This window comes from Rattus rattus, chromosome 17 (assembly GCF_011064425.1).
Source record: "Rattus rattus isolate New Zealand chromosome 17, Rrattus_CSIRO_v1, whole genome shotgun sequence".
NCBI lineage: Eukaryota > Metazoa > Chordata > Mammalia > Rodentia > Muridae > Rattus > Rattus rattus.
This window is the reverse complement of record NC_046170.1, coordinates 17,933,224-17,955,150: the sequence shown is the minus strand read 5'-3', so window position 1 is coordinate 17,955,150 and position 21,927 is coordinate 17,933,224.

Here is a 21,927-nt window from a genome sequence, read left to right as displayed (position 1 = left end):
TCAGAAAAGCAGTCAGATATGGTAGGAAAAGTCGATGGTTGGTATAAAACACTGGTTCTGTGAGTTTATCTTGGTCAGCTCGCAACCCACCCAGGGCCTCATATTCTCAAGTTAATATAGAATGTGTTTGAAAAAATGCTCTGCAGTTTTAAAGAAACAGTTGTAAAATTTTAGTTGATTTTTTTCCCCCTTGCATACCCATGCTAGTGGTTTGTATCGGTAGAAATTCTTTGCTGTAGTTTGGACGAGTGTTTCCAGAAGTTTATAGCACAAAGACTTGGTGAGGAATAATTGGAGTTACCAGGTGATGGTGGAAATTTTAAAAGGTAGAGTCCTTTGCTAAGAACTTGAGCCATTCAGGGCATTTGTTTTTGAAAGGGGGTCATTGGACTCAGTCCCTCCTTTCTTTCACACTGCTTGGTCACCATGAGGTAAAAAACTTCTGCTACATGATCCAATGATCCAACTTACTCAGGCCCTAAAGCAAAGAGCCAACCAATCAGAGAGGTTACCCTCCCCCCAAACCATGAGCCCAAATAGTGCCTTTTCTCTTTTTATGTTGAGTATCTCACACATTGCTATAGTTATGGAAATCTGATTAAATAATTATTCTTATCTTTTCCTTTTCTTTCTATTTGCCCTGGTTGTTTGGATTCTGACCATGACTATGCTGCATTGTGGAGCAAATGGGACTTAGGGGTGAACTGATGAAAATAGCAGGGTTAGACCTCCTTGGGGAAAATGGTCTATTGGAAGTTTCTCTTGTTTTCACTGTTAGGAGCTGAAATGTTTCATTCACTGTTCTTCCATGATAGTTTGAGACCCCAAGTGGTATTTAGTAACTGTTTCATGGTTTTTCCTAAGTTTACCCTTTCTTTTCTTTCTCCTCCCTCTCTCCTTTCCTTCGTTCATGTTTTCATTTACAAAGTCATACAATGAAGTCAATATTATGTGAAACACAATGCGTATACCCGTTTTTGTTCAGAAAACTATGAGGCTGAAGGGAAGGGACTACTATATAAACACAATAAATATTAAATAACAAGTCTTATTGAGTAATATGAAGGAGAATTTTGAGTAATATGAAGGAGAATTTTTAGCTAGTCATATGACAAATCACAGAAAAAGCTGTTGAAAGTATTGGGGAGACATTTTAATTGAATCCTGATGCTTTCGTAAAGCACTCTGGTGATAACTAAGCAACTAATCGAAGACATGAACCAGCGTTGGACACCTTTTTGCCCATGCTCAAGATGAACTTGCTCAATCCATGATTTAGCTTGAGTGGCTTCTGCTTCTCAACTGACTCCACGCACATCTTCTACACAGCACTTCCACAGCCCATGGTTATCAAGGTTAGAGCTTAAAGCTGGGCAGGTAACACATTTTTATCTTCGGCACTCTCAAATTTAGAAAGAGACTGGAATATGAAACTTTTGTCTGTGCCAATACACAGCTGATTTTTTTAACTTTGTATCCATAGGCAAAGTACTTTGATGCCCTGCCTTAAGAAAAAAAATCTTCTTCCTTCTGCTTTCCAGTTTTGAGGAACAAACAATTGCTGCCCATCAGTGACAAAGGCAAGATTTACAGAAATGCGAAGTGATATTACTGACTTTTTCTTTCTTTCTTTCTTTTTTTTTTTAGATTTTTTATTGGATATATTTCTTTATTTACATGTCAAATGTTATTCCCTTCCCCACTTTCCTGTCCATAAGCCCCCTCTTCAATCCCTCTCCCCCATAAGGGTGTTCCCCCCAACATTCCCCTCCACTGGGAGTCCAACCTTGGCAGGACCAAGGGCTTCTCCTTCCACTGGTGCCCCAACAAGGCCATTCTCTGCTACATATGCAGCTGGAGTCCAGGATCAGTCCATGTATAGTCTTTGGATAGTGGTTTAGTCCCTGAAAGCTCTGGTTGGTTGGCATTGTTGCTCTTACGGGGTTACAAACCCCATCAGCTCTTTCAGTCCTTTCTTTAATTGCCCCAAAGGGGGGGGTCCCCTTCTCAGTTCAGTAGTTTGCTGCTAGCATTAACCTTTCTATGTGACATGGTCTGGTTGTGTCTCTCGGTAGAGATCTATATCCAGTTCCTGTCAGCATGCAGTTCTTAGCTTATTCAATCTTTTTTTTTCTTATAATTGATTTTATTTTTTTATGATCTTTTAAAAATTTTTTATTAGATATATTTCTTTACTTACATTTCAAACGTTAATCCCCTCCTGGTTTCCTGTCCATAAGCTCCCAATTCCCTTCCCCCTCTCCCTCCCCCATATGGGTATTCCCCCTATAAATCCCTCCTTACCACAACACCCCTCCAACATTCCCCTGCACTGGTAGTTCAAACTTGGCAGGACCAAGGGCTTTCCCCTTCCACTGGTGCCCAACAAGGCTATTCTCTGCTACATATGCAGTTGGAGCCCTGGGTCAGTCCATGTACAGTCTTTCAGTAGTGGTTTAATCCCTGGAAGCTCTGGTTGGTTGTCATTGTTGTTTTTATGGGGGTTGCAAGCTCCTTCAACTCTTTCAATCCTTCCTCTAATTCCCCCCAAGGGGGTCCTATTCTCAGTTCGGTGGTTTGCTGCTAGCATTGACCTCTGTATTAGACATGCTCTGGATGTATCTCTCAGGAGAGATCTATATGCAGTCCCTTTCAGCATGCATTTTTTATCTAGTTTTGGTGGCTGTATATATATGGGCCACATGTGGGTTAGGCTCTGAATGGCCATTCCTTGAGTTGCTGCTCTAAACTTTGCTTCCATATCCCCTCCTATGGATATTTTCCCCCTTTTAAGAAGGAGTGGGAGCATCCACATTTTGGTCATCCTTCTTCTTGAGCTTCCTGTGGTCTGTGGATTGCATCTTGGGTAATGTGAGCTTCTGTGCTAATATCCACTTCTCAGTGAGTTCATACCAAGTGTGTTTTTCTGTGATTGGATTACCTCACTCAGGATGATATTTTCTAGTTCATTCCATTTGCCTATGAATTTCATGAAGTTATTGTTTTTGATAGCTGAGTAGTACTCCATTGTGTAGATGTACACATTTTTTTGAATCTTTTTTTATCACTGGGGCAGAGTACATAGCGAGCAGAACTTACGGGAGGAAAGGAGGGCTATCTGGGGCCTATGCTTTAAAAGGCATAGTTCATCCTGATTGAAAAGCTATGGTGGGCAGAAGTGCTTAGCATACAGCTCAGCTTCCAGTGTGACCTGTTCACATCACGGAAGACCAGGAAGCAGAGAAGAGGGTCAGGATATAATGCAGAATGCCCATCTCTAGTGGCCTGTGTCTGCTAGCCAGACCCTGTATCCCAAAAGTTCAAACACCACTGTTCAGTAGGGACCACAAATACAAACACATGGACATGGGAGGTACATTTTATATTCAAGCTGTAATATTATTCCTCTGGGCCCCACAGGTCCATGACTAACACATAGTGTGAAATGCATTTAATCCAACATCAAAAATGTCCACAGAAGTCTAAGATTCTAGGTGATCTTTCAGCTGTGACTCCTGCAATGTAAGCAAAACAAACCCTAAAATCAAGTATCTTTCCAACATTTCTGTGGGGATAGGAGGGCAGTTCATGCATTGTATCAAGTCACTGCCACTTTGGGATGCCTCTGCTGAAAGACGAACCTGGATGCTTTCCTCGTACCCCTGATGTCTACAGCCTATCCTATGTCTATCATATGTATATATCATATTATATATCTATATCTATATCTATATCTATATAGTCTATATCTATGTTCCATAGTCTATCCCCAGTCAGCTACACTCCATAAATTTTAAATAGAACATTTAAGAAACATTTGATACATATTGGGAAAGAAAGAAAGAAAAGTCATACTTCCAATTTTCAATGGCCATCATTTGGGGCTTTATAGTGGCATCATGTAGTCTCTAACACTCTGGGTGAGCCTTCCCTCTATGATCTTCTTGCCTGCAGCATATACGACCTCTCTTAACCTTGCCATACTCAGGGTTGGTATCTATTTTGCAGAAATAATGCATTCCTGGTATCTTCAACACCCCGGGATATCTAATGCAAGACCTTATCACCACAGCTTTGTTTAAATCTCTCTCAGAATCTCCATATGTGGGATCTCATCCAATTACACATCACCTAACCTCACTAGGATCTTGGTTTCAACATCCATGAGCCCTCAACTCCGACAAGGTGCTTGTCAGCAAAACTTCCTCCTTGAGGACGATGACAGGTTCCTTTCCAGTGCAATACATAGCCCTGCCCTACAGAACCGCGGCTGAATCAACCTCAGTGTCTACACAGCTAGACCAGGAAAGGTGCATCCTTCTGTGATTCTGTTCAGGCAGGATGTTCTGGTGCTGGCATTCTCTGTCTGGACACTTTTTTCATAGGCAGTTTATGTTTAAAGACAAAATTTTTAATGGATTTTTACTTTACACCATGGAGTCATTGATGGGCAGGCTATTGCCTTTTAGACATGTTTCCTATTGTTCCAGTGAAAAGGGAAGCTTTGTCCCCTTTAACAGTCTTAATTTAATTATTAAATCTCTTTAATAATTAGAGCCCTTGTCCAGATGCACCCTGGCCACAACTTTTAATACCCTTACTTTCCTTTTCTCACCAAAGTGCACTTATATTTATTTTATTTCATTTCATTTTATTTTAACACCTTCAGAAAGACTTGGGGGTTTAGCTGTAAAATTTTATGATAAACTATTCTCCGGTCTGAAGTTACACTGCCTTGAAATTGCCTCAGCCCTGGGAATCAGCCCCAAGCTTTTGAATTCAGCCTCATTTTCCTTGCCAGGACTCAGTCTGAGCGAAAACAAATCATTTGCCAAATGTAACATAAATGATAAATGGTCTCTATCCCTTCTTCCCCTTCAAAACCTTATGAAAGCAGCTCTTTTTTTTAATGGATTATACAAGTGACATTATTTAGTGTTTTATATTAGTAAAATATTTTTAATAAAGGGCCTTTATGACATTCCTTTAAGCCTAATGGTGAGTCTGTAGAAGGAGAGCTTTTTCCCTCACCCTCACTTTACCTCTCACCCAGCCTCCCTGCCACCTACCTTCAGAAAAGAGCAGGCCTCCCATGCACATCAACCAGGCAGTAGCAAGCTATAATAAGACCAGGAACATCAAGGCCAGACAAAGCAAGTGACTAGGAGGAATAAGGTCCCACAAGTAGGCGAAAGCATTAGAGACAGCCCCTGTTTTCACTGTTAGGATTTTCACAAGAACACCAAGCTACTTAGCCAAACTTACACATAGAGGACCTAGGTCAGAACGCTTTAGGTTCCTGTGAGGTCTGGTTAGTTGATACTGTGGGCCCACAGAACACAGTTCTTAATCATTACCCTGTCTGCTGGTCCAGGTGTCCTGATGTCCTCCAACAGTGTGCTAAACACCAAGTAGAGCAGTCTGGGCCCTCTCTAGCCCACAGCTCCAAACTTTTCACATTCCTCCCACAAACCATTTGTAGAGGCCTACAAAACCCATGGCCTGTCTGATCAGGGCACTGACCTTAGTGCCACTTCTTTTGTCGCTGGGATGGGCCATCTCACAGGAGGGGAGATTTATTTTGTCTTATAGCTTGAGGATGCAGTCCATACCTCTGGCCTGCCTTATGTACCTTTTGGATTACCAGGAAGTAAGAAGAAAGTAAGTCGGTAGTAAGGTTGGGTCTTACCCTAATGTTCTATATTGCCAACAAGGCTCTCTGCATCTCAGAAGTCTCCTACCTGTTAGACTACCTGTTAGTCCTACCTGACTAAATGTTCAGACATGACCCATTGGGGGCAGTGTAACAAACATTCAGACTGGAATAGGGGCACTGGGCAGTGCCAAGACAGAGGTTTTATTTTAATATTAAACTAGGTAAACTAAGAATGAGCCCATTTAGCCAAATGATGCAATGAGAGCACACTCTGACAGTGAAGGTGGTGGCTTTGTAGTACTTCCTGAGAGGCTGTGCTTTTGTAAAGTGTCTCTTGGAAGGCATTCCAGATAGACTTGAAGGAGTGACTTCCGAGCCCCACTTACCCCTGAGAGTTCTCTGGAGGTTGGTTTATGCCACTCTGGGCCTGATAAAACACTAAATTATTCTTCATAGTCATATATGTGCCTCACTCCTGTGCAGCTGCCTCCACTCCTGTCGTCATCAGCTCTGTAATGTAAAAAGAAAAACCACGTGGATATCCATAGAAGAATCAGGTTCTGGTTTCTTTTTTTTGCTTATTTTTTAATTCCTCTCTTTTTACTATAAAAAGCCTAGTAAAGAAGGGGCATAGTAACATACGTAACCATTTCTATAACAAGCAGCCCATTTCCTCAAATACAGCAATGAGTTCCCTTGACCTTCACACCTGCTAGTCTCTTCTATCCAATAACTTGCATTGGCAATTGAGTTTCTGATGCAAAACTCACCATAGTTTTAACTCACAAATATTACATATGGAAAAGGATATAAATCTGTATATGCATACATATAAATGTACACACACACACCCAAAATTAAATCATCACTGTAGTAAATGATTTTATGTCACTCCATGTGTACATGTGTACCAAATATTGTGATGCTTAATTAAATCTCTTGTAAAAATGAAGATTTTAAAACATCTTTATGTTACTTAGAGTGTGTAGGACACTGTAAACATTGCATATTTGTTGACTGTTCAGGGGATGATTTAAGAAAAAAGAGTTTGCATATTCATATAAATACAGTTTATTTTTTAAAAAAACTATCTATAGTTTATTGAATTTATGAGTGTAAAAGCCATAATTATAGATAATGGTTTGTATTATATATATAAATGTACATGTATTATATGTATATACTGACATATACATGTAAGTATAATTACATATGTAGACTTATTCAATGCTTGCCAGCCATTCTCTGAATACTTATTGAATCTCAACCATGAGACTTATAACTATAAAAATAAGTATTATTTGCTTTTATTTTATAATAAGCTAGAGAGAGGTACAGAAACTATAAGAATATAGTCTAAGATCAGAAGTATCTCAAATGGGACTTGAGCCTTTTGATTTGCATCAAAACATAGCTCCTTCAAAAAGCTCAAGACATTGCATTTGTTTCAATATATCCACCCCGAATCTTATCAGCTGAGAGGTTCACTAATCTATTAAGACTACTAATAACATGCAAATGTTTTCTTTACTCGGCTTTGTGAGAATATGGTGCTGTGGTTGTGAGAAATAAGGAAGTCTTCTGAAGTCCTTCTACCTTGGCTCTACAAGTCAGTGTCTCTAAATGATTGCCATACCAGTGTCAGAGTTATTTCTCCCTCATTTCTGGGGGTGGGGTGGGGCAGTGAGGAATAAATACATATGTTCATTTACACAGGCACTCCTTGCCCACAGCTGTTTCCTGAGGCACATACATATCAGTGCCCTATTTACACAGACATAGCTGGCTCACAGCTGTTTCCTGAGGTACACACATGCCAATATGACACGCTTCTCAACGTATACAAGACAGCATCATTTCCTTTTTCAGTTTTGAGCAGAATGGCCTATTTACATGCTAGTGACAGAAAAAACTCACTAATACACATGCCAATGGAAGTCAAGTAGGAAATACTTTGAGATGAGAAGATAAAATTAAAGGGACTCAGTCTTGACATCTTAACACAGATCTTTAATATTTATTAATAATGCAGCAGCTGCACACAACTGTATGTGGGAAAAGACTAAATATTCATGAACTAAGTTGACTTGGCATAAAACAGAAAAGATATGGACTGGTCTACTACCTTCTATCTATCTGTCTGTCTGACTGACTGACTGACTGACTGACGTTTCCTATATATTTGGTGTATAGTAGAAACAATTAACTATTTTTGAGTCAGTTTTCAGATGTATTTGTTAGATAAAATATATGTCTTTGTTTTCCTTGACTGGTGCATCCTTTTGTAATAATCTGATTCTACTTAACTTTGGCATTCCTTTGGCCAAATTCTCACTGTATAGTCATTTTGTTCACTTTTGTGGTAGTTCTAAAAATCTGCCCTCTCAGTAGATAGGTGTGGAACAAAATTCCTTTGACATTTTTATAGCAAGGAATCAATTATGTCATGTACTCAACAACTTACAGACTGGGTTAGTGTGATAAGAAAAAGGTTCATTAGTGAATGAAATTATAGGGACTGTTATACATTATGATTATCTGCAATCACAATTGTCCTTTAAATGTGGTAATCAGTGCCTGGGAACCATGATCATTTGACTTTGCTTATGTAATCAAACCCAGTGGCTGTAGTTATCATGTAATGTCATATACAACGACATGGTATATATTTCTGAATGGAAATCCATTTTAAGTTAAAAACGTGTTCAAATTAATTTGGTTGAAGGAGGAGAAGTCAGGGTTTGAGACAGACTATCAGAGGCAGAGGAAGAGGAGACAGTGAGGGTGGGAGGGCAGCTGGCTGGCAGCCCTTCTCAGGTATTGTAATGTCTGCAGCTGAAGCCTCTAAGGCTCTCTCTTCTCTCCTGCTCCTGCTCCACATGGCTGTCACTTGATTTTGGAAAACATAGAAGTCTTAGGGAAGAATCCTAGATCCTTTGAGATGAATGCATTGGGCTAGGAAGAAGAGTACTTTTTAAGCTCAAGGTAGGGAACAGCTATAGGTTAAGCCATGAGGGTAAAGATCTGATGTGGGACTTGTTCGAGGAAACAGGGATATGTGCTTCCAGGGTGTGGGGAAGTGATGAGATGTAACAAAAAGTCAGCCTGAAATGAGAAGAGCAGGGGAGGAGAAGTCGTTACAACCAGGTAGTGCACACTACAATTATTCTCTGGATGGTGAAACGGAAGATCAGCTTTTGCCTGAGGTCCACAGAGTTGTTTGGTTAGCGTGCATGCGTGCTAAGATGAGTTAGATTGTTTAAACTTGTTAATGCTTTTCTTTCCTTCATTTTTTTAAACTATTGTTTGAAATTGCTTGCTTGCGTGGAGCCCTCTGGTTGATAGTATTGCTATGAAGTTCTAAATTAGCTCGAATGCTGCCTCCACAAAGCTTGCAGTTTCCTGAACCCTTACCCTACTCAGATGAACTGAATTTTGTTCAATTCCGCTGTGTGTTTTAATCTTCCTCTTCAGATTAGATTCCTTTGAGAAATGTTATTCTTACTACTTCCCAATAAAAAAAATTTGCAATAAAATATCACTTAATTAGTTTTTGTAATGTGTTGAAAGTTTTCAGTGGCTATAAGAACAAGTCTAAGGAGGGGTCTGAGTTAGTTTTCAAATGAGCGTTTCAGGAGTAAAAGGGGGAAAAAATGAGGCTGTGCCTGGAAAGTGGTGGCTCAGCAGGAGAATATATTATTAACGCTATTCAAAGTCAGTTCATTATTTGATATGAGACAAAAGACAGAAGTAGTAAAATTTGCTTCCTTCATTGTTTCACAGACACTGAAAAATGATGTGGCTTTAAAAATACATATTGTGGTTTTCTCTAGGGGAAAACAAGCTGATTTTTTTTCCTAATTTTATTTCTAAAATTTCTGTGGGTTTTTTTTTTAGGGGTGCCCATATGGGTTCTTGCATCCAGATATTAAACCAAAACAGTGGAGGATGGAGGGAGAGAAGAAAAATAGTATAGATTTTATTTTTATTTCCAACATATGGGAATGTATATGGAAGGGGCATTTGTTAAACGTGTGTGTGTGTGTGTGTGTGTGTGTGTGTGTGTATGTGTGTGTAGTCTGTGTGTGTATGAGTGATATGTATATGTGAGTGATGTGTGTGTGAGTGATGTTTATGAGTGTGTGTGGTGTTTGTGTGTGTAGGTATGTGTGTATGAGTATGTGTGTGTATGTGAGTGGTTTGTGTGTAGGAGTGTGATATATATAGATATATATATATAGATATATATATGTGATGTGTGTGAGTGATGTATGTGAGTGTGTATGAGTGTGAGTAGTGTATGTCAAGGAAAATGGCTTTAATTCTTCTATCCTTTATCACTGGAGGGATGAAAACACCTTTCAGTTTTCCTGTTGATTTGTTTTGTTTCTCTGTTTCCAAAGAAGAAAGTGTCTGCCCAGTAACTGTTAACGTGAATGCAGACGTCAGGGGTAACTTTGACTTGGACGTACTGTAATCTTAGTTTGGGTTACCTATACCTCAGAGAAAATGTTATGACCACAAGAGAGAAAGAAGCCGGTCACCACTATGTAACAGGAAGTTTTTAAAGTATTTACTATCTTGACTGCCTGGACTCCAGTCCTGGCTTCTTTCCCAAGTTCTCTCATCTGCAAAACAGGCAAGGTGGCAGCATTCATCTCATTTCCTGTGCTGCATGTTGTACACAGTCAGTGGTGCCATATTTCTAAAGCACGAAGGACAATTTCCCACACAGAACTGTGGGCACCACCAACAAAGCTGACTCTCACCTCCCCTTGAAGTTAGATCCATTTGATTCTGTTCAGGTCATAAAATTCCCATACTAGTTTGAGGTAGTTGATATTTTGCATAGTCCTTTGAATAATTGGCCCAAATTATATGATCCTTTTTTGTGGTTCTTAAATAGGGACAGTGATTTGGGATAGAATTCTTAGCTCACGACAGGACAAACCATACAAGGCCAACATGGTTCCTCATGGAGAGGTTTAATGAAATGATGAGACAAGGGAGAGGGATGAGAGAAGAAGAAGAAGAAGAAGAAGAAGAAGAAGAAGAAGAAGAAGAAGAAGAAGAAGAAGAAGAAGAAGAAGAAGAAGAAGAAGAAGAAGAAGAAGAAAAGAAGAAGAAGAAGAGGAGGAGGAGGAGGAGGAGGAGGAGGAGGAGGAGGAAGGCAGAAAATGTCAGCCTTTTATTTGAAATGTAATGTAACTGTTCCCAGGTGAAGGTGAGAACTAAGCCAAAGATATGCTCTAAATGTATGGCCGTTGCCATGGCAACAGATATGCAGGTGACGTCACTGCTGAAGGCAGAATGCAGTTCCTGATACCAACACTGTGTCTCTCAAACTTCTACTTTTTAAAAATTTGCACTGTGTAGCATGAGCAAGGCTTTGATCCAGCACTGTTTCTGTATGCAGAAAGTTTCTGCTGCTATGAGAATAATGGCATAGCTAAGAAATCAGGTATATCACTCAGGAGGCCATGGAACTGAGCAATGATGGGACTGTCCTTTTCCAAAGATGAGGTCAAAATTGAGATAGATAAAGAAAAACAACAATTTTCCTGTTGCTTTTTTGCCATTCTTGAACCTTTAAGATTTGTACGATAAAATTATATGTTCAATCTTCCCCATTCATGCCCATATGTAGTCTAAAATATTAAAAATAAGATGACCTCCTTAAATGATCCACTAATCTGATCTCTTGTTCATCTAAAAGCAAATAACAAACAAACGAGTGAAAAAAATCACTATGTACACACTGAGTTTGCTTTTAAATTTTAATCTCAGCAAAACTGTTACATCTGTAGAGATAATGTCTTTTGGCCTACTGTAAGTTTTAATACTCTTTCTGTAATCATCATGCGACCTAACCCATGTGCCTGTAAAATTATTATTTACTGAAAGTCGAAAGTACATTCATTTGATACTTCTCCCACGGAGAAGCCATTCTGCCTCCATCCTGAGCAGTGCTGTTCTGTCCTGCCACACATCTATCATGTCCTACCATCATTGGTAGCTGCTAAATGCATCTAAGATTGTCTAACAGCAGTCTGCTCCCAACGTATCAGAAATGAGAAAAATGCCTGCTACCCCTTCTGTTTTCTTGTTGTTGTTTAAGCTGTCACTGTTCTGCTGCAGTAAGATTAAAAAATGCTTCTTTTCCTGCACGAGTGCTGGCACCGTAGGGCCACATGGCATCTGTTAGATATTTTCATCTCAGTCAACATAGTGTCTCACCCACTCTGCTCCATCCCATATCACACTGCCGATGGCTACTCTCTGAGCCCAGCAACAATCTCTCTACCCATTTAGTTCCCAAGGCAGGTTGCCACCATGCCAGACATACACATGCCAATTCCGTGGCGGCCCAGTGTCTCCAGCCACCATATACTTTCTTGAACTCTCAATTAAATCACCACATGAAAGGACACACAATACAATAACCTCTGATCCAATTGATAAGATAGAATTTGCTCATCTAGACATAAAAAGCCCTGTACACATTCATCCCTTAAGAATATTCATAGCAACCTGAAGATGTGCAGAGAAAAATCTCTTGGCTGCTCCTCCTCTTGCTCTGGTCTCCTCCTCTAAAACTTTTTTCCCGCCCATCCTTCCTTCTCATCCAATGACAGGCCTCATTCTATCCTGTACCTGCATTGACCTGGATAACGACATCATCCTACACTTCACCCTTTCTGTCTAATTAACAAAACCCTTTTCTCTCAAATACAAGTTGAGTACAACTAGTATCCCTTTGTAATTAAAAGCATAAAATATACCTAACACCCAGTCCAACATTTTATCAATTAAATAGAACATTTCGTTATCCATTCCAGCTTAAGAAAGGCTTAAAATTTATACTATATCTTGGCTAGCTGTATACTATTTGATAACTACCTAATTAAATATGTATTTTCAAAGTTAAATAGCCTGAGTAGGCTATGAGACTATAATCAGTCTTCAACTCCATCGGAAATCTTAGAATAACCAAATATCTATAAACATAGAAAGCTTCTTCCAGAACTGAGACAGTTGTAGAGACAAATCTCCACTAGCACAGTCCCCTCTGAGCATGGGAGCTCAAGTCTGTTCTAACTTGGGTATGTTGGGAGAGAAAAAGCATTCAATGTTCATTTCTCAGCAACTTTGGAAAATCTTTACATGGTATTAAGTAGAGAGAAGAGAGGAATGCTGATGAGTAAACAGGGAATTAGTTTTTCTCTCACCATTCATTTAGTCATTGCTTCAATTTTTGTTTCTTTCTTTGTTTGTAGTAAGGTCTCAAGCAGCCTCGGCTAGCCTGGAACACACTGCAATCCTGATCTTCCAGCCTCACCCTCAAGTGCTGGCATTACCTGCCTGAGCTACCCCAAGTCCTCCAGCCCATTTGCTTACCCAGAACAAAGGAAGTGAGTCAGTGCCAGCAAGCAGACTGTCAGGCAAGCATCCAGGTAGCTCTTAGGCAGACTGAACGTTACCAGAACATGGAGGATCAGGTCTTACAAAGGTAGGGACTGGAAACCAAGGTGGAAAAGGGGGGGGGGACGTTTAGAAAAATAGCTTTCCTGATTAAGTCAGATCTTTTTTTTACCCTAGAATTACAGTTATGTCCAGTATCAATTTAAAGAAAAGGAAAATGAAAAAGAATAATTAAGATGGCGTGGCAACCAAAGGACAGAAAGAAAAGGATGAAGCCCAGAGTCAGCCCCTCCCCGTGCAGCGCCTGACCCTGAGGTTGAGGCCAGCTCAGTCCCAAGGCACATAGCTATTGGAAGTGACCCTCACGGAGTGATTGATTTATTTTTTTAAAGAAGGTTGTTGGAGGCACACAGGGTTTTAAAGACACTTGTGTTAGGATTACAAGAGGGCAGAGAATGACTCGTGGGTGGCTCTGCCTTTATTCTCAGTGCGGTTGTTCCCTTTTTAGAAGGATAAATAAATAAACAGCAGCAATAAAAACATACCTTCCAGTCTGCAGTGAACTGAGGACTTAAGAGCACGATTGCTTTCGTTGAGACAAGCCCTGGATTTATCTGGGGAATGTGTTCTTTTTTTAAATACGTCTGTGTCTAGTTCACTGTTATTAGAGGTGTGGAAATGAAAGTGTTCAATTAGAATAAGCTTACTTATTCTTAGAATAAGCTTACTTATTGCAGCAAATGCTCATTCAAATTTTTATACATTAGCTAAAATAAAAGCGGTATTTTTTTACTTCTTCTACCTTGCAGAAAAAGGCTAAGCCCCCTTACTACTTTCAGGCCCATCAGGACCCATCATAGAAGTATTGGTCAGGAGTTCTCTGCTGAGGACGAACTCTCACCTCCTGCTTACAACCTTCCCTGGAATTGTTAGCTACAGTCCTATTTGGACATCTTCTCCTCTAGGACATTCTGGGTCTGGAACGCTCTCCCAAGCTCAATGCTGACCCAAAGCTGAATGGACTAAATGTGCTCAAAGAATGTTTCTTTCTCCAATAACTATATTCTAGTACTTTATACAAGGAGTGGAGGCTGAACCTGTGAGTATCCAAAACAGCGGAAATGAGAGGACACTAGTGTCTCCCATTTACCTTGTATTTAAATATTGGAATGTGCAGAATCAGAATCCCGACCTTTGAGAATGATAGCATCTGAGTGGATAATCCTTGAGATTAATGGACCCTGACAGTCAACTGAAGTCGTTATTAAAATGAAGCTCTGATAATTTTTATTTAACATAAAGCCCAGTGAAATTCAGAGGCAAAGGTAACTTCATTTATCTATCTATGTATCGATCTATGTATCTATTATTTTAATAAGGTGCGTGGTAGAGGAGATGGCTAAGTTAATCAGTTAACCACTTGTACCACACATGTTAGGACCCATGTCTGGATCCTATGAGCCCGTGGAAAAAGCCAAGTTTCCTCTCACATACATGTAATCCCCGTGATGGTGAGATATTAGATATGGGTGGGGGAAACTTGAAGCTCACTCTTCAGCTAAAACTTGGTCAAGTTCTGGGCTAATGAGAGATCCTATCTTAAATAAAAGATGAAGAACCCTGAGAAAGGACACCCACGATTATCCTCAGGCCCCCACATGGCACATACATGTATGCACATACCTGTGTGAGCAGATTTATTCACACATGAATACGTGCATAGACACAAAGGAGGAGTGTGTAATTTTGCGAATAAAACTGATGTTTTGTGCACCTAGAAAATGATAATTTCAGAAATTAACAATTGTTTTTACATCTTTCTCCCTGATAAACCCCAATATATGTGCCAGAGAAACTAGGTGAAGGAGTGTTGTGTCTAGATAGAAGCCTTTTCCTTTATGGATTTATAACACTGGAAATGTTACAATATTCTCTTTAAACTCAGACTCTTGTCAGATGCGATCATTCTCGCGTGAATCGTCTTTCTCCAGCTGTGATCTTATCTTTTCGGCTGAATGCTAGAATTCTTTTCAAGACATCTTAATAATCCCTGAGTAGCCAGGCAGACTCCCCCTGCTGTCCTTCCGTTTCCTCCCTCTTGCCTAGACACTCACATACTAATTGTGTACAGACCAACCTTCCATTCTGTTTCCATCTGCTTCAGTCCACCAGTGAAATATCATCTTTCTTACTATTTGTATTATTCCTCTGCTCGTCTCCATTTCAGTGGCCATTTCTTTAGTTGAGATTATTCTGACCAGGTATCCATATAATGTAATAGATTCTTACAGCCGTCAGTACCTCCAGTAATGTTAATTTCCACTCCTTCATTTTGCTTTCTTTCACTACTTTGTTTATCACTTTACCTCCCAATTGCAGCCTCCCTTCCTCTGTTCCTCCCAGATCACCCTCACATCCTCTTTCTCCATCTGCCCTTGCCACCTGGCCCATGAGGTCTCAGGAGGACTAGGCTCATCCTCTCCCACTGAGGTCAGATGAGGCAGTCTAGTTAGGGGAACAGGATCCACAGGTAGGCAACAGAGTCAGAGGTGGCCCATACTCCAGTTGTTAGCAGATCTTCATGGAGACCAAAATGCTCATCTGCTACCTATGTGTAGAGGACCTAGGTCCACCCCATGCACACACAGGTAGGATATGCTGAAGGAGGTGGAGACAGAGAGATCACTCTTTCATGCTGTGTAGTTCTCTCTGCTTCCTCTGTCATTCTGGAAGCACAGCCCCCACTATACAGTCCGTCTTCTTAACAGCTATTAAATTAGTGTCTTTGAGACCAAATGAATGCCGCATTCAGTGTGCTGTAAGGAATATGAGTACAGCCCTCCGTGTTTACTACTAGATCAACAGAGGTGACAGTCACTATATTTTCTCTGCTATTCCCTCACATTTAGTTTAGTTGTGTATCTCTGGCAAGGGCCAAAGTGAGCATGTGACTTTTAGGCATCGTATCAGAAGAGGCTTGATGCTCCTGAGTTCCGTTAACTGAAAATGATTTCTTTATTCACTTGGTAAAGGCTGTTCAAAGGCAGCTTCTGCCAAGTTTCTCTACTGCAAATTTCCTATATTTCTTTATTCATATAAATATATCATGGAGAATACTTTGAATGTTTGACTACCTTCATACGTATTACAGCATAATCCAACATACCCAAGGATAGTTGTGCCTGAAACATTATTACCGCAATGTTTGACAATATGGGTTGTGCGTATGCACATAAAGAGCACGGGAAGACACCCTGTTTCCTCTGTCACTGTCTGCCTTATCTCCGTCACACAAACTCTGCCCCTGAACATGGAGACCACTGTGCTATGCTGGTATGCAGCAAGTCTGAGCCATCCTCCTGCCTCTGTGCCACCAATACTACCCCTACACAATGCTGACGTTACTGGCGTGCATAGCCACATCCTGCTTTCTACACAGTAATGTGGAAATCCAAGTCCCAGTGCTTGTGAAGCACCCTTATGTACCAAGCTGTTTCCCCAGGCCAATAATTTTCTTTTCCCCTTACACTTTAGTCTGTGGACATTAGTTGAAAAATTTAACTAATTAGGAGAACTATTTCCCCTTTTTTATTTATGTATGTTTTACATGACTTTTTATACATATTCAAAAGACTACTGTCCATTAAAATTCCATCTACTTCAGTGTTCCCAGGGTTCCCAGGGGTGAACATTAGGACACGAACTTGTATTATTTGCAAATGGGGGACGTTTTTCTCTTCTTTCATAACAACTATAGCGTTCCCCCCCACTCCACCTCACATCAAGTCTCACCTTTCCCCAAAATCCACTTTTTAATTTCCCTTCACAGGGAGAAAGAATCTTATCTTTTGATTTTTCTCCTTTATTTTCTGTCACTTTTTTATTTTGGGCACAGAATTGAGGCCAAGCTTCCACTTCCCCCCTAATGCTGACTCCACTGTTCCTCTGGGGACTGTGGCTGTCTTGTGTTGTAGGATATTTAAAAATCAGAGGTCAGACATTTGCGGGCTGCTAGGCACTATGGCTTCCCCCTACCTGTCCAGTCTTCATGATGATGTTAAGCTGATGGAGAACAAAGACTGAGCAACGGCTTCCAACTGAGAACTTTCAGGGAGGGAGATGATCACATCTCAATGTGTTCCTTTTATTTAATTGTTTAGTTTTTAATTTGCTTACAGAGTAGCGGGTTTCCAGATGATATTTTTATGCAGGCTTTTTTTCACTGATTCCCCCCCTCGCCCCTGACTCCCAGGTCTCCCTGCCCCAGTTCCTTCCCACAGTCCATCTCTTCCAATGTTCCCCAGTTTACTTTCCTATCATGTGTCGCTTAGTCTTCTCATTCACCTTTTCTGTACAAACTCCTGGTCTTGATCCACACCAAGTCCCACACGAATACATACATCTGAAAATTAGCAACTAAGGTCTGCATACCTGAGGCACGTGATATTCTGTCTGTTGTGCCTGGGTGACTGCAACATAATAATTTCCAGTTCTATTTTCCCGAAAGTTTCAGTTGAAGTTTCTTTACAGTTGAATACAGCTCTATATTTTCATTATCCTTTTATTTGTTAATGACATTATGCTTGCTTCATGTCCTTGCTACTGTGTACAAAGCATTAATAAGTGTGGATGTATAAGTATCTTTGCAGTGTAATATAGCGTCCTTTTAGAAGATTCCTAAGAGTGGTCTAACTGGTTCATGTAGAGACTCTGTTTGTAGAAAGTACTTATTATTAGTGTGTGTGTGATGTGAACATGTGGGTAGCCATGTGCCACAGTGCATGTTTTCAAATTTCTACGGTTTAAAATATGAGTTGAGTTTGGGGCAAGGTCATTTAAAAAGAAACTTTGTCATTTATGATTTTAGGCTGAAATTAAAGTATGCAAAGACCATGCAATTAATTTCCTTTTGATAAGCATTTATTTTGCTCCCAGTTTTCATGACAGAACATAAGGCTACATTAGACATATTTATGCATATGTTCTCAAATATTTGAAAAATCTCCTTGGTATCTATTTCCTGCAGTAAGGTTGCTTCAATATGGTAGAGATAATGAGTATAAAATTCTTATGGATTATGATATAGATCATGCTTTGGAAAATGGCAGTCTCTGCCACATCCACTGCCAGGGTCGCTCTCTGCCACAATCAGTTATGAACTGGTTAGCTGAAGCTATATTTCTGAGGGTTGTAACACCCACTTCGTTTTCTGTCTTATTTTTCTAGTTATTTTCTAATCCTAGTATGAAAGATTTTATTTATGTAGATATGTATGAAATAATTTTTATTATATATAATTTTATATGTGAACATAAGATATAACTTAAATATACTATCAATTAAAAGTTGTCTATGAACTGGATTTGAAAAGTATTTCACCAAAGTATATAATTACATATTAATATCATATCAAAACATATGTATGGCATCTTTATCTATTGCACATTCTTTTTTTAACCTTTTAATATAAATGTTTATTTTAAAAACAATAAATGCAATAAATGAAAAGGTCCACGAGGTAAATAAAAGCAGTAAGTGAAACATAAAAAAGTGAAACAAACAAACAAACAAACAAAACCCACCAGGTCTTACATGCATATCACTTTCTCTTTGTTGGAAAAAAAAATGAAGACTCACAATTCAGGCTTTTGCAGTTCTTCCTTGAATGTCATAAATCAGATTTTGTCCACCTTGAAGTTTAGCAGTGAAACAATCTTATCAGCTCACGGGAAGGCTAGATCTGTTTGTTTTGTTGCTCACACCTGGTTCAGTCAACACCCTCTAGAGGAGCAGAACTGACAGAAGGTTATAGATCCTTACAGTCCACTAGATTGGTTTATACAATAGGTTATGGGTAGCCTAGAAATGGCTGTGTGTACTAGGAAGGCTGAGAACATGTAGCTGTTCACACAATGAAGTTGGATGCCTCCATAGTTCCAATCTGGTTCTGGGACCTGGATGATTCTTAGAGAATTGCTACATTTGAGTCAATGTTGGAAGCTGAAGAAACTTGAAGTGGCGCGCGCGTGTGTGTGTGTGTGTGTGTGTGTGTGTGTGTGTGTGTGTGTGTGTGTGTGTGAGAGAGAGAGAGAGAGAGAGAGAGAGAGAGAGAGAGAGAGAGAGAGAGAGAAGAGAGGTTCTTGCTAGCAAAAATGAAAGAAGACAGGTATCACTGCTTTAGCTTAGGAACCCAACATCTGGGTCACCCATTGGAAGTTGCTTCCCACTCTGAGGAAGGGTGTTCTCCTGAAGCTAATCCTTTTTGAAAACATTTTCACAGAGATCTTTTTCTTAGTTGATCTCAGATCCCCTTAAATTGGTAAAACTATCCATCACAGAATCTCATCAGAAGCTTCTTCAAATTTTAAGGACAGACATTTGTCAGTTGTTGTTGAGCCATACCTTCAGCCCTTCCTGCTCTAGTCCCATATGCTTATTTCCCTAATTCTAAAATAAATTTTGCTGTACATTTTTCCAAATTTAGCATTTTTACCTTTAGAGTTCTGCTCTATTGCACCTTCTTGAAGGGGTCAAAGGAACTGTGCCTTCCCAATTTCACTCCTAAGCAACTTTATCATCCATCCTGTTGCGTTTTCTTCATCCAAAACACTAGTGAAGCTGAACCGGCAGTGACATAAAGTATCTTCCAGTGAGATGCTTTAACTTTGCATTTGGCCACACATTGCAGAGTGAAGTGGAGACTTAAGGGTCCTTTGGAGAAAGTCAGTTGTGTTGGACGGTGTTTTGCTGGGACAAATGTTGAAGGAGTGTTTTCCTGAGATGGACACAGGTGGGAGACGAGGGCGACTCATAAAGGAGCATTTTGTTGAAGCAGACACAGGAGAAGGGATGTTCTGCTAAATCAAGCACCTGAAAGGGCACGGGATGGAGGGTTCTGTGCTAACTACACACATGGATGGGTCCACCTTTCATTGCATAGTTGAGCTCCATTTGTTAGGACTCCGTAGAGAGAAATGCACCATGAAACTTCTGGTGGTTTCTGCAGTTTCTTGCTGCTTCCAGGAACTCAGGCTGACAGAGTGATGTCAGCTGAGACAGATACACATGCTGAGGCAAGATATGTTGAAGGCATGTGTTGTTTGGAGGGAATGTAAAAACGATTTGACATACAGTAATGGAAGCTGAGCTAGGTTTGCTTATAGAGCTATCTGTGTTTGTGGGTTTTTGTCTTCACTGATCTTCACTTCACTGAGAGAGGCACAGCCAAGAACTTTTTCTGGACTTCTTTCTGGTCCCTCCTGCTGATTTGTGCTGAGGCTAAGGCCTGGCTGCCTCTTGTAGGTAGTGCCACCTCTGCTGACTCATCTGCTATCCCAACTCTACCGAACTGGGCTATTGTTACATCCATGCAGTGTTTGTGAGTGGATCGAGCTGCCCCTGCTCATCTGTGAACTGAATTGCTGATTTCCACAACACAGATTGGTGTTCCTCCAAAGATCTGTTCGAAACAGGTTCACTTTCTCCATATCCTTTGTTTCCCACTATCTCTCGTGGGTAGTGGGCTAAAAGAGAGTTTAAGTGCCATCATTAAAAATAAACATTAAATAATTAAAGTTACAACAGTGGTTCTTCAATGTCATCATCACCACACCTTCTCCTCACACCGGTTCATCCACAAGATGTGAGCTGGTTCTTCTAAGTCCTGCCGATGTTGACATACCTCTGCACTTGTTGTCTTCAACCCAGCCCCTCAGCGTCCTGACACATCTGGAGACCTCCCCTGCTCCCAGGCTGGGATTTGTCTTCTGTCTGTTCCTAATTCCTAATCCTGTGTCTCTGGATTGCAAACTAGAGGTCTCTGACTTCATCAAGATAGTACACGTCTCATTTCATCATGTGCGTCTTTAGTATTCCTTGCCCATCTTTTCAGTCAACAAGATCCCTCTCCTGTCCATTCCCCGTGCATTCCACACACTGGTCTACATTGCTGCTTTCTCTGGCTTTGCGTTTTCTACTTCTTCACTTCTTTCTTTTGAGTTTGTTCTTCTTTCACACTTACCTACTGGACTACAGGCAGAAAAAGCAAATCAGTCTGAGATGCTGACCTAAAAATAATACACATATGTCTGAAAACTAAACGGAGAGCCTCTCCTTACGTCTTAGGTCCTGCAGCCATGTATTTCGGGATGTGTTCTTAGCAACCTCCATTAGATCCCCATGATGCTTATTAAAAATGAAGAAGTAGAGCCATTATCCGGCTCCATCAATTACTCAATCTGTAGTTCTTCATGAATGATATAGGGCTCAAAAGCTCCACCCACTCATGGCAGCATCAGTAGGTGACTTTCCTGTGCCGTAAACTTTAATAATAATCATTCTTTTCATATATTTATAAAATGTGGAAAGAGCCATACAAAACCTTCCATGGTGTGATTCTTACTAAACTTTCAGTTCTGGGACTAAACCTTTATTTCTGCTAATAGAAAGCCTGAGATCTTGCTGCTTATTTCGCTTCACCATAATGTATCCATTCTTGTCTGGGATACCATTCCTCTCACCCTGTTGGACCACGGGTAATCTATCTGAAGATACTCAGGTATCTTCTTTTCTGAGACTTATCGATATCCCACGCCATCCTGAGGACACAGGATTTGCAGAATGAGTTCTGTATCCTGAAAGTAATCACCAACCTTTGTCAGCATGCCAGTGTATAAAGTGTATAAGAAGATACGGCATTCATCTATTATCTTCGTGTGGCAAATCAGCCTGAAATGTTTTGAAGAAACAGCCACTTCCTTAGCTCACAATTCTGTGGGGTGGTAATGTTGTTCTGGTGTCAGTTGAGTGGCTCTTTTGATTCAAATGGACCATCTTACATAACTGCTTCT